At 41.1% G+C, this 14684-nt stretch overlaps 1 protein-coding gene across 4 annotated transcripts in view; it reads right to left on the bottom strand.

Annotated features, from left to right (window-relative positions):
* Nucleotides 1–14684, bottom strand: part of MCC (MCC regulator of WNT signaling pathway) — a 202635-nt gene that overhangs the window by 77545 nt on the left and 110406 nt on the right. Inside the window, exon 1 of one of the 4 annotated variants that reach the window (XM_060280153.1) lies at nucleotides 4379–4562. The exons of the other annotated variants lie outside the window; for them this stretch is intronic. The gene's annotated coding sequence lies outside the window, so the exon portion shown is untranslated. Of the gene's footprint in view, nucleotides 1–4378; nucleotides 4563–14684 lie in introns of those variants that run through there. 4 annotated transcript variants of the gene reach the window in all.

Below are 14684 nucleotides of genomic sequence, written 5' to 3'. Positions count from 1 at the left end.
GCAAGTTTTGTTTAGCTGTCAAGCTACTAGTTTCTAAGATAAATATATCTTGCAAATCTTCCATGCCACACAGCTTCTAAGTCATGGTGAATGATGATACTTGCTTTTTTTTTTTTACATTATCTGTTTGAATTTAATTTAATGACAAAACCAACCAGCGACCTGAATACCAATTTCAATATACGTGGTAGCAAAAACACTGAAATTACTGTGTTGCATAGAAAGTAACCAGAAGTCTTATACAGTAGTAGCACATTTGGCAACATTTCTGTGGGCTTAACTGGCATTGTGAAAAGGTCAGTTTTGATTTCAAGATTGGGGGAGGGGGGATTCACAAATCTGAGTTACATTTTCTGCAGGCAAAGTTGATGTCCTAAAAGACCTGTATCACTGCATTGTTCAAAATTGGATTTCATGATACATTGAGTAACTTCAAATATTGCAGAAGCAAGGTAGGATTGAAGCAGTCAGTCAGCCTGGGAAATAATGGCATCTGAAATATTTTGTTATGATGACTTCTTCACTCAACTTTAAAATAACGTCTAAGAAATATAGGGCAACCACAGTAAAAACAGGACCACAAAGTCAGTTAGCAGAGTACCTATATTTAGTACCTATAAACAGAGACTAAAAGCATACATAGTAATTACAAATGGCATAAGCACGCATGTGACTTAGACTCACAAAGGACACACACACAATCCTTCTCTATACACACAAGCTGCTTAGCTTGTATGTCTGCCTCACAGAATTGCTCAACTGATCTCAGAACCCCTGTAAAGTTTCAATGTGTTAGTATTTCCTAAGACTATATGCAAGGCAGTCAAGCAGAAAGAACAAAAATACTGTAAGAGCCACAGATTTCTACAGCAGCATTTCTTTATTAGCCAGAGGGTCTTTTAGCAGTGGTGGTAACTGTTAATGACAGAATAACCTTCAATGTTAGTCCATGGTTATTCATTTAAAAGTTTTTTTGTTGCACACCTTAAAGACTAACTTATGTGAAGAGCCTGAGTTTCCATAGTCTACACTCCATTTCATTGAATGCTGCAACAAATTTAACAACCTGCATTTAATATCTATTATTTCGTTTTTAAATAAAAGAATACTCTGTGGAATCTTTATCCTAAAGCAGAATTTCATTTCTTCAATCAGGTTTTACCTTGAGAAAACAAATAACAGGCAATTTTGTTATCATTTGCTGTCATGTTACCTCACAATCCATCCATCTACCTGAACTAACCTGGATGGTCACTTTGGAGGTAATATTCCTATGGGTTTTTATTATTGTTGTTGTGAGACTTCTTTGCATTTTTAAACAGGAACTGGTCTAGTCTATGTGGACTACTAATATATACAGTTAACAAGATATATCAATGCCCACAAGCTGTCAAAATTGGTGGAATTCTTCTGGCAGTGAATTCCTTAATTTAACTAAGTGCTGTGTGAAGAAATGCTTCTTCTTCACCTGTCCTGCAAATAGCACCATTCAACTTCATCAGATACCGGTAACATGAATTTCAGTTACAGGTAGGTAGCCGTGTTGGTCTGACGTAGTCGAAACAAAATTAAAAAATTCCTTCCAGTAGTACCTTAGAGACTGTATCCGAAGAAGTGTGCATGCACACGAAAGCTCATACCAATGACAAACTTAGTTGGTCTCTAAGGTGTTGCTGGAAGGAATTTTTTTTTAATTTTGTGAGTTTCAGCATTATAAGAGGGTTCTCCATCTCCTCTTTCGGCAGACAGTGCATAAATTTATTACATCTCTGTCATGTTCCTCTTTCTTCTAAACTAAAAAGCTCCAAATTTTGTAACCTTTCTTTGTACAGAAATTGCTCCATTGAGCTGTCTTTTTCTAGGTCCCTCCCAACTCTACAATATTCTTAGCCAGGTATGGCTAGAACTGTGCACAGCATTTCAAATACGGATGAACCAGAGTATCATTATACATCATTATACAGTATCATTATGATATTGTCAGCGTAATCCCTATCATGGTGATTCTTAACAAGGAATTTGCCTTTTTCACAGCTGCTGTTAAGTGCATAATGAATAGTATCACCCCATGACTACTTTTGCAAATTGGTCGTTTCCTTGGAGGTGGGGATAGAATAACAGAAAGCACCAAATCCTTGTTCGGATAATACCATTCCTTTGAGACTCAATCTATCAGGACTTTGTTCTTTAGTCATAGTAAGACAGGTATCAGCTCTGAAAATGTAGAGGAAAACCTGTGCTTCTACTACTGTTCCACAAAGGCGTCATGATGTTTCTGGTGTCTGTGCTCAGTTTCAATTTCAGCACTTGACCTTCCCCCCATCCCAAATGATGGCTCTATTGCAAAGAGACACATTTCTTTAAAGTGATTGATCTATACATTAATAGTTTGCTCAGACACTTTCTCTCTCAATTTTGTACTTTTTTAAAGCTAATACTACACAAAGACACATTTTTATGACACAAGTGATGAAATGTATGTAATCAAAGTCCATTTCAGCAAATACACTGACAAGATGGGAATGGGAAACCTAAAGGGTAAGCCATCTTCTAGAATTAGTGACTTGACAACTCAGAATTCCCCAAGACAGTTTTGCTGTTTGATTCCTAAAAGCATGAACCTGGAATGCCGCAACCAATTGGCCCTTTTAAGCATCCATCTGAGAAAAAGCAAGAATTGCTTTTAAAAGGCACCATTACATTGCTGGTGATTTCCGGGAGGCGGGGTGTATGTGCGTGCGGCGGAGGACTTCACTACACTGTTCCTTTTGTGAGAATCTAGGATAAAACGGTAAAAACACCAACAGATTCAAGATACAGCTTGCCCCCTGTAGCTGAAAGAACTAAAGTAGCTTCCAACAGATTCATTCCACGTATATATGTGAGAATAGCTATATAGAAGAATTAGAAGGAATCATATGAACCCAAGTCTAAGATACTTGATTGGCATGCCTCTTACAAGACATTCTGAAACGCCCCTAAATTCTTGAAGTGCAAAAATGATCAATCAATGCAGAAAGCATCCAACACTGCAAATGTGCAGGCCCTACTTCCTGCCTATCGTAACCGTATTTTGCTAGCGCATACTGTATATCAAACTCCAGCTAGAAAATTCAAGTTGCACAATAAAAATGATCTATATAGATTCACTTATGTGTACCTGTGCACACTGCCTCTCATCCTAACCTACCTCACAGAACTGTTGTACGGATAAAACAGGCAGACTTACGTGTACGTTCCTGAGCTTCTTGGAGAAAAAGTGTTATATAAATGCAATAAAATAAATACAGTTGTACCTCAGAAGTCGAACGCCTTGTGAGAAGAACATTTTGGCTCCCAAACGCTGCAAACCCGGAAGTGATTGTTCCAGTTTGCGAACGTTCTTTGGAACCTGAACGTCCGCTGCGGCTTCCAATTGGCTGCAGGAGCTTCCTCCAGCCAATCGGATGCTGTGCCTTGGTTCCCGAATGTTTTGGAAGTTGAACGGACTTCTGGAATGGATTCTGTTCGACTTCTGATGTACTCAGACCCTGTGGAGAGCTTGTCTGAGGCCCAGGACAAATGTACCTGGATGCCCAACCCCCTGTGCGGGTCTGCATGCATTGTTATGTCCTGCTTCCATAATTCAGGCTGTAGTGATTTTTTCAGGAGGATGCATAGCCATGTGGCTTAATGGATTAATCTAAAAATGGCAAATTCCAATCCAGACATTGTGTGTGCATGCATGGCAAATTACTCAACCCTGCATCTGAAAGTGCATGTAGTTGCATTTGCTCACATAACTCCTTGCTGTTTTTTCTTTCCTCTCCCCCTCCATGCCAGTCCACTCTTTCTCCCATTATCAAAATTTGTAAGCTTCTCTGGGAAAGTGATTTTTTAAAAAATAGCTGAAGTTACTCTTTATACTAGGATAAAGCATCATGCACTATGACTACACTATACAGATAGAGAACTTTTGGCAGGAGCATATAAAGTACAGTATACATACAAAACACAGACGCAAAAACTAGGTTTGCTGCTCCAGTACAATTGTTTTGCAGTATGTTGCAGAAAGTTCATATGTTTTCAGTAAAAACAAGTTGCAAGAATCGATCTGCCTGGATGCACAGAACATACTTCTCCCCAAAAGCAAGCTGAGTCCAATGTCCTCACACTCACTCTCTTTACTTCTAAGTAGAAACAAATGGGTGAAGACCAAATGACACAAACCTCTGGGCAATAGTCTGCCCTTGTAATGGTATCAAAATTAAAAATTGATTTCCTCCTTACGGCTTGCTGAGTCTTTCTGCTCTGATCACAGTACTCTTACCAAAAGCCAACAGAGAAAAGGAGAGCCCTTGTTCTAAAAGCATCTGATTCAAGTAAAACCCATACCGACCTCGAAAGAACTTCTGGCTTCGGGAATGGATTGTATGGAAGCCTCAGTCAAGGGCTGTGCCAAACAGCCAGCTCTTTCCTTCCATTCCTGCTCAACTCTGCACTCCACCCAGTCTAAACAGCACCGTGACAAAACAGAGATGCAACAAACACCCTGGACTAATTTGTTTTCCCCACAGAACAGGTTTTCAAGATTGCATCAACCGCTGGATCAAGAAGTCTCTCCAACATTTTAGAAGTAGTAAAAATATAATGGATTCAAGCTCTATGACTCTCTCTCTCTTTAACGAAGACTACTGCATCCACAATGCCCATATATATATATATATTTAGAGGGGGGAAAGACTGGTGGATAGATGGAGCAACTGTAGTCCCTTAGGACTGGTCTGGAAGCTGCAGCTGGTGCAGAATTATGCAGTCAAGTTGTTGAGGGAACAGAACTGGCTGCTGATCAGCTATCTGCTCACATTCAAGGTCTTGTTAACATTTAAAGCCCTGAACAACTTAGAACCAGGTTACTTGAAAGACCACTTGCTCCTCTACAAACCTGTGGATCTGGGGAAATTCTACTCATGGCACTGCATTGTACAGGATATCATAGCACAGTGACCCAGGAATGGGGATTTTATACTGTAGCTCCTGTTCTGCAGAATGCCCTTCCCTCTGCCATACATGAAGCAGCAACCACCAGCTGCTTCAGGTGCCTTCTAAGACATCTTACCTTCTAAGCCTTATGAGGAACGGTTGAAGGAGATGGGTATGTTTAGCCTAGAAAAGAGGAGACTGAGATACGATAGCCATCTTCAAATATCTAAAGGGCTGTCACATGGAAGAGGGAACAAGCTTGTTTTCTCCTGCTCTAGACGGTGGGACTCAAACCAGTGGCTCCAAGTTATAAGAAAGGAGACTCTGACTAAACATCTGGAAGAACTTTCTGACAGCAAGAGATGTTCAACAGTGGAACAATCTCCCTCGGGAGGCTTGTGGATTCTACTTCCTTGGAGGTTTTTAAGCAGAGGTTGGATGACCATCTGCCATGGATGGTTTAGCTTTGATTCCTGCATTGCAGGAGGCTGGACTAGATGACCTTTGAGATCCCTTCCAACTCTACAATTCTAAGAGGCATCGTTCTGTCCAGGTGTTCCCCAATTCCCTGTTTTTTTTCCCTGTGAATCCCCTGAATATGCATTATTTGTTTTATATGTTTTTTATACTTTTTGTTGTTGTCAGGATATATTTTTAACGTTTTAATGAATATTGTTTTTACATTGTACGTATCATACACCTCTTAGGTATTTTTGAAATATCAAGCTTAGAGGCACTTTAAAATAAATACAGTAAAATTGAAAGGGGGGATGTAGGCACATTTTTCAAGCAACCCTTTCTTTAAAGAGTCAAAAGAATAAGCATCAAATACTTGAAACTAGGTTTTCCAAACACCAGGTTTTACAGTGATTTTTTAACATGATGGCTATGATAAAAAAAATACAGTGGAATGTGCATTACAGGGTACAGAATCTAGTTTGTTTTTTCAACTTGTAACTAGCAATGAGAAACGAAATTGTGGAACGAACTCCAAAACATATATACATTTTCAGTAGACAGGTGCATAATTTAGCTTGCCCGTCTGCTATTCCTACCCTGCAAACGCCAGCAGCATTGACTTGGTTGGAATGTGCTCAGAGCAATTTCAAAGAGGAAGCTGCTTTCAAGAATAAAAATGGAATCAGTCTCCCTTGTTCACCTCACAGGAGAACAAGTTGCCACGGAAAAGTTATGAAAAGTTGGGGGCGGGGTGGAGGTCAGAGAAGGAAGGGGTCTGAGGGACATCATTCACATCCGATTGGCTCATTTGTTTTTATAAAATAAACTTTTGAAATGGGAAACTTCTTTTCTGAAGTGCTCGTTGTCCTTATGAAGTTGACCTATATGAGCGAAATATTCACTGCAACTGGGCAACTAAGAGAACTGCATAGAACAGTCATCTCTCATGACAATTCATAATTTAGGATGCAGGTCACACAAAGGGGCAGAGTCAACGCAGGAGCAGATGGAATTGTGTAATAAGCTTGTTCACAATCTAGTAACTTCCGAGTCACTCCAGAGCAGGTTTCAGTGTGTCAGCAAAATAAAGTTAAATCATTCAGAAGCACATACAATATTTATACCTTCTGTTCTTCTTGCACTGAGAAATGCAACTTACTAAGCATCACCTTGAAAATGTACAGCACAGCTTTCCAAAGTGTGTCATGACATGTTAGTGCATGGGTAGGCAAACTAAGGCCTGGGGGCTGGATCCGGCCCAATTGCCTTCTAAATCCGGCTGCGGATGGTCCGGGAATCAGCGTGTTTTTACATGAGTAGAATGTGTCCTTTTGTTTAAAATGCATCTCTGGGTTATTTGTGGGGCCTGCCTGGTGTTTTTACATGAGTAGAATGTGTGCTTTTATTTAAAATGCACCTTTGGGTTATTTGTGGGGCATAGGAATTCGTTCATTTTTCCCCCTTCAAAATATAGTCCGGCCCCCCACAAGGTCTGAGGGACAGTGGAACGGCCCCCTGCTGAAAAAGTTTGCTGACCCCTGCATTAGTGCGTCGGCTGCAGTGTGTAGGTGTGTCGCATGAACGCTCTCTGTGCTCTTATAAGGGGTTAGTTTAACCTCTGGTTTGCTAGTAAAACTGAATTGAAGGTAAAGGGACCCCTGACCATTAGGTCCAGACGCGGACGACTCTGGGGTTGCGGCGCTCATCTTGCTTTATTGGCCAAGGGAGCCGGTGTACAGCTTCTGGGTCATGTGGCCAGCACGACTAAGCCACCAGAGCAGCGCACAGAAACGCCGTTTACCTTCCCGCTGGAGTGGTACCTATTTATCTACTTGCACTTTGGCATGCTTGCGAACTGCTAGGTTGGCAGGAAAACTGAATTACTGTGTCATAAAACAATGCACGTCTAAGAAGTGTGCCACCAACATGAAAAGTTTAGAAAGCTCTGGTGTACAGGCTTAAAATAGTATGGAAGTTGTGTTGCTGTCGCTGCGTTTGCATCCAGAAAACATCTCCTAAGTCCTGTTCCAAAAGATTAAGCCTTCTTCCCCCATTAAATAGCTTTATTTAAGTATCATTGCTTCCTTACTGAGCAAACCTCCTCCCTGCCCAAGGATAGGCGAAATCAACATGCAACTTTAATTGGCTTTCATACTATTGTTATGCTGTACTGTAACAAGACAATTAAGAAACTCTGCATTATTATGTTGCTAATATCAATTGTCACTATAAGTAAAGGCTGGCTCACACCATAAGGTTCTTATCCATGCAAGCAGGAAATTCTACCCATCTTTGCAATGTCTGTGATAGATGTACTATTGGGGTTGGGGAGAGGAAGTATTCCACAGACTTCAGAAAATGCAGCCAGGCCATGTCTATCACTACAACACAAAATCACATTTTCTTCTACTCCCATGACTGCCTTTAACATGACTAACACTCAAACTACGGTATTTTTTTTTCTTTGCCTATAATCATCCTAGGGAAATTCTAACCTGCTTAGATTTCATTGTGTCAGCATAAGAACCAGTAAAAGAAACTGGGAATTCTAGGTCATCCATATCACACACTGTTTGGTCCAGGCCCAGTATCACAGCCTAACCATGGTTTGCTTAGCAGTCCTGTCCCTCTCATTCTGGTTCACAATAACCATAGTCTGTTGTTTGCATCCAAATTAGGCAAATCGGGTTTTTGCCCCTCTCCTGCAATAAATCCATTTAAAATTAAAGTATTTTGAAAACTGTTGGCATAAATCAAAGTAATTTTATAATGGCTCTATTCAGGCATCATGCCAAGTTTGTCTGCTTTTGCTTTCTGTCTGGTTCACATTCGTCTCTAGAAGCAGGGGCTACAGAGGTGGGGCAACAGTTTTAATGAGGGTAAATCACTTCAGATTTACCCTCAGGAACAAACAATGAAGCTGAATGTTGAACAAAAGAATACTGTGCATAGCTGACCTATGCTACTGTATTTTTCCATGTATAAGACTGCGTTTTTTCCTTAAAAATGTCAAAAATTAGGGGGCATCTTATACATGGGGCCATCTCCCCCCATTTTCTTAATCTGAGTCCTCCCTGTCCCTTATACATCTTATTCCGTCTTATAGACTGAAAAGGTAAAGGGGCCCCTGACCATCAGGTCCAGGCGTGTCCGGCTCTGGGGTTGCGGCGCTCATCTCGCTCTATAGGCTGAGGGAGCCAGCGTTTGTCTGCAGACAGCTTCCGGGTCATGTGGCCAGCATGACAAAGCTGCTTCTGGCGAACCAGAACAGCGCACGGAAACGCTGTTTACCTTCCCGCTGGAGCGGTCCCTATTTATCTACTTGCACTTTTTGATGTGCTTTCAAACTGCTAGGTGGGCAGGAGCTGGGACCGAGCAACGGGAGCTCACCCCATTGCAGGGATTCGAACCGCCGACCTTCTGATCAGCAAGCCCTAGACTCTGTGGTTTAACCCACAGCGCCACCTGGGTCCCTTATAGACTGAAAAATACAGTAATTCCAATGATGGCCACCAACCTGGATAGTTTTAAGAGAAGATTAGACAAATTCATGGAATTAGGGTATCAATAGCTACCTGATCACTAATGTTCAGTGCTCTGGCATTCAGGTCCTGCTTGCAGGCTTCCCATAGGCACATGGCTGGCCACTATGAAAACGGGATGCTTTGGCCTAATCCAGCAGGCTCTTACATTGCATTGTTCAGAATATCTGAATGAATTACATTCATATTCAGAATGTAAACCACAAAGAAACTGAGGTTTTCCTTGGAAACATGGGACTAAGCTCCAAATGAGAAAAGCTTTAACAGCAGGTGTTGGGTACGGGAATGACTCCAAGGAGTGGAGAAAGGTAAAATGAACGACCGCAATATTTGCTTCTGCAACTTTCTGCCACAGTACATCAAAGTCCTGCATAAGCATCGTTGAAATCCTTATTCACAGAACAACAATTTTTGTCCATCTTTGCTCCCCCAAAATAGTTTTTTTCTGAAGTTGTTCCTGCTGTTGGAAACCTTGTTCCCAGAGCAATTTTCCTGCTTCGTTCCCCAAGCTTCTACATGTCACACAAGGGAAACAACTGATCCCATGCATACTTAGAGCACAGGTCGCCCCCCCCCCCGCCCCTGGGAGCTAACTATGAATTATACCAATGTTCTTATGGGCAGAAGCAAGTTTTCACATTTGAGTAAGAAGACTAAATGGAGTGGGAAGAATTCTTAACATGAATGGCTTTTCTGCTTTTGCTCACCATATTCAGTCATTCCATCACGCACAACAATCATTTAATAAGCCATATATAGTCTTGGACCACTTAAGGATTTAATGGGCCAAAGTAGTAAAAACATGAAAATGTCAATGTAAGTTGCCACTTGTAAATTATGGGCAGGGTGATATATGTTAGCACATGCCTCTCAACACTGCAAAATGTCTGCATCCTTGCTATGACCTCTCACTACATTAGAAAGAGCCCTTAAGAAACATGGTTATGTGCTCACAGTCATTGACATGGCTTTAAATCCAAGTAATGTTACAGGCACATAAATCTTCGAGTTCTGCAGGCTGCCCATATAGGGCCATAAATCTTAACAAGAGAAGCACACTGCAACACCTCTTTATCTGCTCTTACGTATTTTATTCATATGAACTGCTGTGAAAGAAAAACAACCATAAACTGGCCAACTCTGAGGAAATTATTTATTGTCTTGCCCTATGAACCTTTCTTCTCCATGTCAATTTATTAACAGGTGTGTCAAGCTGGAAACCTAAAGGTATGCTGCAATCTCTTCTCAGCACTGCAGACAACTGACCGACAGGTTCCTTATATGCTTCAACGTCAGCACAATAAAATCTCATTTACCTTTCTGGAATCTCTGCAGCCCTCAATTTATGAAATCTGGCTGAACAGAAATAGGAAGTAGGCTGACATGCTGACAACATTGTTAGGAAGGCTTCTAGAAATAAGAGTCTTACATATTCGAATTCATTGCATGTTGCTGGGCTATCCAAGTCACATACCGCACAATCCTATTCATGTCTATTAAGAAACTTGCTCCGAAATGAGTGAGTTTAGGATTGCAAATTTTAGCCTATTCCATGTCATTGGAAAGCTGGCTGTGGTTAAGAGTTTTTTTAAAAAAATACAAGTTTCTGCTCCCCTTTCTCTGGTCCTCAGTATCCTCACCTAACACCCAGATGGATGGTCCCTGGTGCGGAAAGTGCTGAGAGCTCCCTAAATTAGGAATGGAAAACATATAGCCCTCCAGAACTTGTTGGAATACAGTTCCCACAATAGCTGACAATTGGCCACGCTGACTGGTACTGATGGGAATTGCAATTGAAGAGTATATACGGAGGACCAAAGGCTAGTAAAGTGAAGCATCAGCACAATACATAAATACAAAACCAACTTCCATAATTTGGATTATTCAATAGGAGAACATCCAAACAGACATGTGATGCGTCTGGATAGGCTTCCTAGAGTAAAACAAACAGCTCATTCGAATGCTGCCAGGGAGATTACATTGTTATTGTTTGATTGTAGGTATTTTCTAAACATATCCCATTTTTGACAAAGGATTGTTTTGTGTTTCCCCTTAGAGTATATGTCAATTGAGCCAATTCTGCATATCCCAAAAGCTTGTTCTGCCATTCCCTTCTGCAGATTGAAGGGTTGGGGTGGCACATATGGGGTGATGTGATCCTTAAGTTAAAGTTGTTAAACACTCTATATTCTATATACGTACTAATAGTAAAGACTTGAACTTGGTAACAGCCCGTGCAGATGTTTAAGCAAAGGTGAGAGGATGCCAACCACTGTAGTGCAGAATTCTGCAGTTTCTGGACCAAACAAAAGGAAAGCCCCACACAGAGTGCATTGCATTAATCCAACTTCGAAGTTACCAATGCCTAAACGACCCGAGTCCAGGAATGATCACAGCTGTTGCACAAGCCAAAGCTGACAAAAAGGTTCTCCAGTCCTAAGCCACCAAAGGCACCTGGGCAAACAGTAACAAAGCTGGATCCAGGCACACCTCAAACTGTGTACCTGCTTCTTCAGAGGGATGCAACCCAGCCTAGGGCAGACAATTGACTAATTTCTCAAGCATGGGAAGCACTCGCCCACAGAGCCTCTCCCTTGCTAGGATTCAGGATCATTTTACTTTCCATTAACCAGCCCACCATTGCACCTAGGCACCGGTTCAGGGCCTGCATGGCCTCTCCTCACCCAGTTGTTTGGGAGAAGTAGAGCCGAGTGTCCTCAGCATTCTGATGACATCTTGCCCCATATCTCCTAATGACAGCTCACAACAGCTTAATGTAAAAGGGAGCTGAAGTACAGCAACTTCTTAAGTCGTCCAGATTCCCCATCCCTGTTTTACTGAATATGAGGAGGGATTCAGAATTAAAACCAATCAGTCTTTTGCAAGAAAGGATTATGTTTGAAATTACTAAAAGAATTATAAAGATGTGAATACATGTTACTTCTTAGTAACATCTAGTTAAACTAGCAATAAGACAAGTTAAACTGTACTTATGCAGAGTAAAGAAGTTTATTTTAGTACCTTGTTATCATTTTGGACCACACCCTTGGTCTTATTTTTACTACTCAAAGCTACTCAAAGCTAAAGTCAGTTGAAGAATCTCTAAATCACAAGCCATTCATACACTTGGGCACTTGAATATTTAACAAGCTGAGCTTTATAGAAGGTTGCTATCAGAAGCTCCTGGTTTAGAGATCCTTGCTAAAAATGCCTATGCTGATGGTTTCATATAATAATTCCTATTCATGAGAGAGCATTAATCCTACCACTCCAAAAATGGATTTCTTCTTCTTCTTTTTGCACAGGCTTTAGCGACGTGTGAAAACATTCTTTTTAGAAAAGCCAGTTTGTTTGGGACCCAGAAGTCTCTCCCCCAGTATAAAAGAGTCCATTACTACTCAGAAAGTATAAAACCTCTCATATGGAAACTGTTTGCAGAGAAATATGTAAACATCTTCAGCTACATTCCCTTGCTCTGCCCTGTGAAGTGTAGATCAAGACTGGAACTTCTAAAAAGATAAAGACTGGGAAGTGGGTAGGAGAAAAAGAATGTGTGGTGGAATAATCCGCTGGGAATTCTGAAAGCTATAAATGACTCCAAATGCATTGACCAAATGATTGAAAATCGCCATTCCAGTTGACCTCTTGAACATGCATCAGAGCTGCTTTTAGACTTGAGGCAAAAAGGGGGGAGAGCAGCAATTGCCTTAGGTCCCAAGTAGTTAGCTTACCTCATTCTAGCAAAAGTATAAATTGAAAACACCAGATAGACAAAAGGGGAAAAAGTAGACAAAGCCAAGGAAGCAAGATCATAGCAGGAGTATGGCCTGGTGTCAGACATCATAGAAACTTTCTACTGTTGATTTTTTTTAAACACCCACCCACCCTCATTTAACTTGGTCCTCCTACAACTGACAGGATACAGCACTTGCAAAGCAATCTGGCAGAAATGAACGAGTAGCTTCTGAAAGATCAAATGAACTGGTATAATCCAAACCGGAGCTGTCACAGTTTACCACAGTGACAGAGTATGGCACTACAATATAATCCAATTTTTAAAATGCTAAATGAATGGGTGATTTTCAATTAGATATTTAGGGCATCAATTCTTCTGCCAATACATTCCCTAAACATTACCTCATTCCATTCAGCATGCATGTGTGTGTGTGTGTGTGTGTGTGGGAAGCATTAACAAGACTTCCTAAAGCAGCAACAAACATTGCAGCTATTATTTTCTCAATGTTTATGCCACTACTTTTTATAAGGGAGTACATTTAAAGTGGCAAAATAATTAGTGTGTGTGTGTCTGTGTGTGTGTAAATAATTTGGCTGAAAGGTTGAAGCTAGAATGGGCAAAACACAGCTTTTTATTATAGGTCAAATATATTTCCCTCCAAGAGATATACAAAATTTGGAGTCTTAGAATTGAAAACATATTTCAAGAGATTAAAGGGCTCTAATTCATATGTGCTGTCTTTAAAAAGGAGTCCCCGAACAGTTAAAACACAGTGTGAAGCATGAAACCAAGCTTCTCAACAAAGTGTCTTATTTCAATAAACCTGGCATATTTTTTTAAATGGTGGGAATTAATTAAATAAGACCTGCCTCTACGTTTGAACTAGATAGTATCATCAAGGGATACACAAAAGGGTCTGAGTCTCGCAGAGTAAGACTGGGGGTATAAACACAACTGGGAAAGGTTCCAATCTTCAGGACACACAAAAGGTTGCATATTATTCATAATCAAGAAGGTAGGGATGTCAGATGGGAATTGAAATATAGATACAGCTTATCTTGGTTTGAGCTTGTTCACATTTCATGCAGGCCCTGCGGTCATTTCAGAATGCCCTGTTTTCCATTATAAATTAATCATAGGAGCAGCGTAGCCTGTTGTCAGGCACCGTGGAAATGCAGGCTGCCTGACAAACCAAATTCTTCCCATCATTTCAAAACAAAAGCGTATCAGTTTATGTTCTTCTCCACGAAGCAGCTACCAAATAAGAAGGAAACATTTGCCCCTCTGGGCATCTGGAATATATCAGGTATATTTTTTGTTTTGTTTTAAACATTTCAGAGTGGCTGTGAAATGTATTTTTGCACACTGAAAAAGTTTATGTTGTAAAAGGTTCTTTTCATCTGTTATTGTTTATAAATTATCAACAGGGAGTCAAACCATTATCAAAAAGCATGAAGGGTGTTATCCAGCCAGGTTTTATTCAGAATAAAGGTAAAGGGACCCCTGACCATTAGGTCCAGTTGCGGACGACTCTGGGGTTGCGGCGCACATCTCGCTTTATTGGCCAAGGGAGCCGGCATACAGCTTCCGGGTCATGTGGCCAGCACGATTAAGCCGCTTCTGGCGAACCAGAGCAGCGCACGGAAACACAGCGGTACCTATTTATCTACTTGCACTTTTGAGGTGCTTTCGAAATGCCAGGTTGGCAGGAACAGGGACCGAGCAATGGGAGCTCACCCTGTCGCGGGGATTCGAACTGCCGACCTTCTGATCGGCAAGCCCTAGGCTCTGTGGTTTGGTTTAACCCACAGCGCCACCCGCGCCCCTTTTATTCAGAATAAACTCATTTAAATTCAAGAATGTAACTATGTTGTTGTTGTTTGGTCATTTAGTCGTGTCCGACTCTTCATGACCCCATGGACCAGAGCACGCCAGGCACTCCTGTCTTCTATTGCCTCCTGCAGTTTGGTCAGACTCATGTTGGT

The sequence above is a fragment of the Zootoca vivipara genome, chromosome 11, assembly GCF_963506605.1.
Source record: "Zootoca vivipara chromosome 11, rZooViv1.1, whole genome shotgun sequence".
Lineage (NCBI taxonomy): Eukaryota > Metazoa > Chordata > Lepidosauria > Squamata > Lacertidae > Zootoca > Zootoca vivipara.
This window is presented reverse-complemented; position numbering and strand designations above follow the sequence as displayed.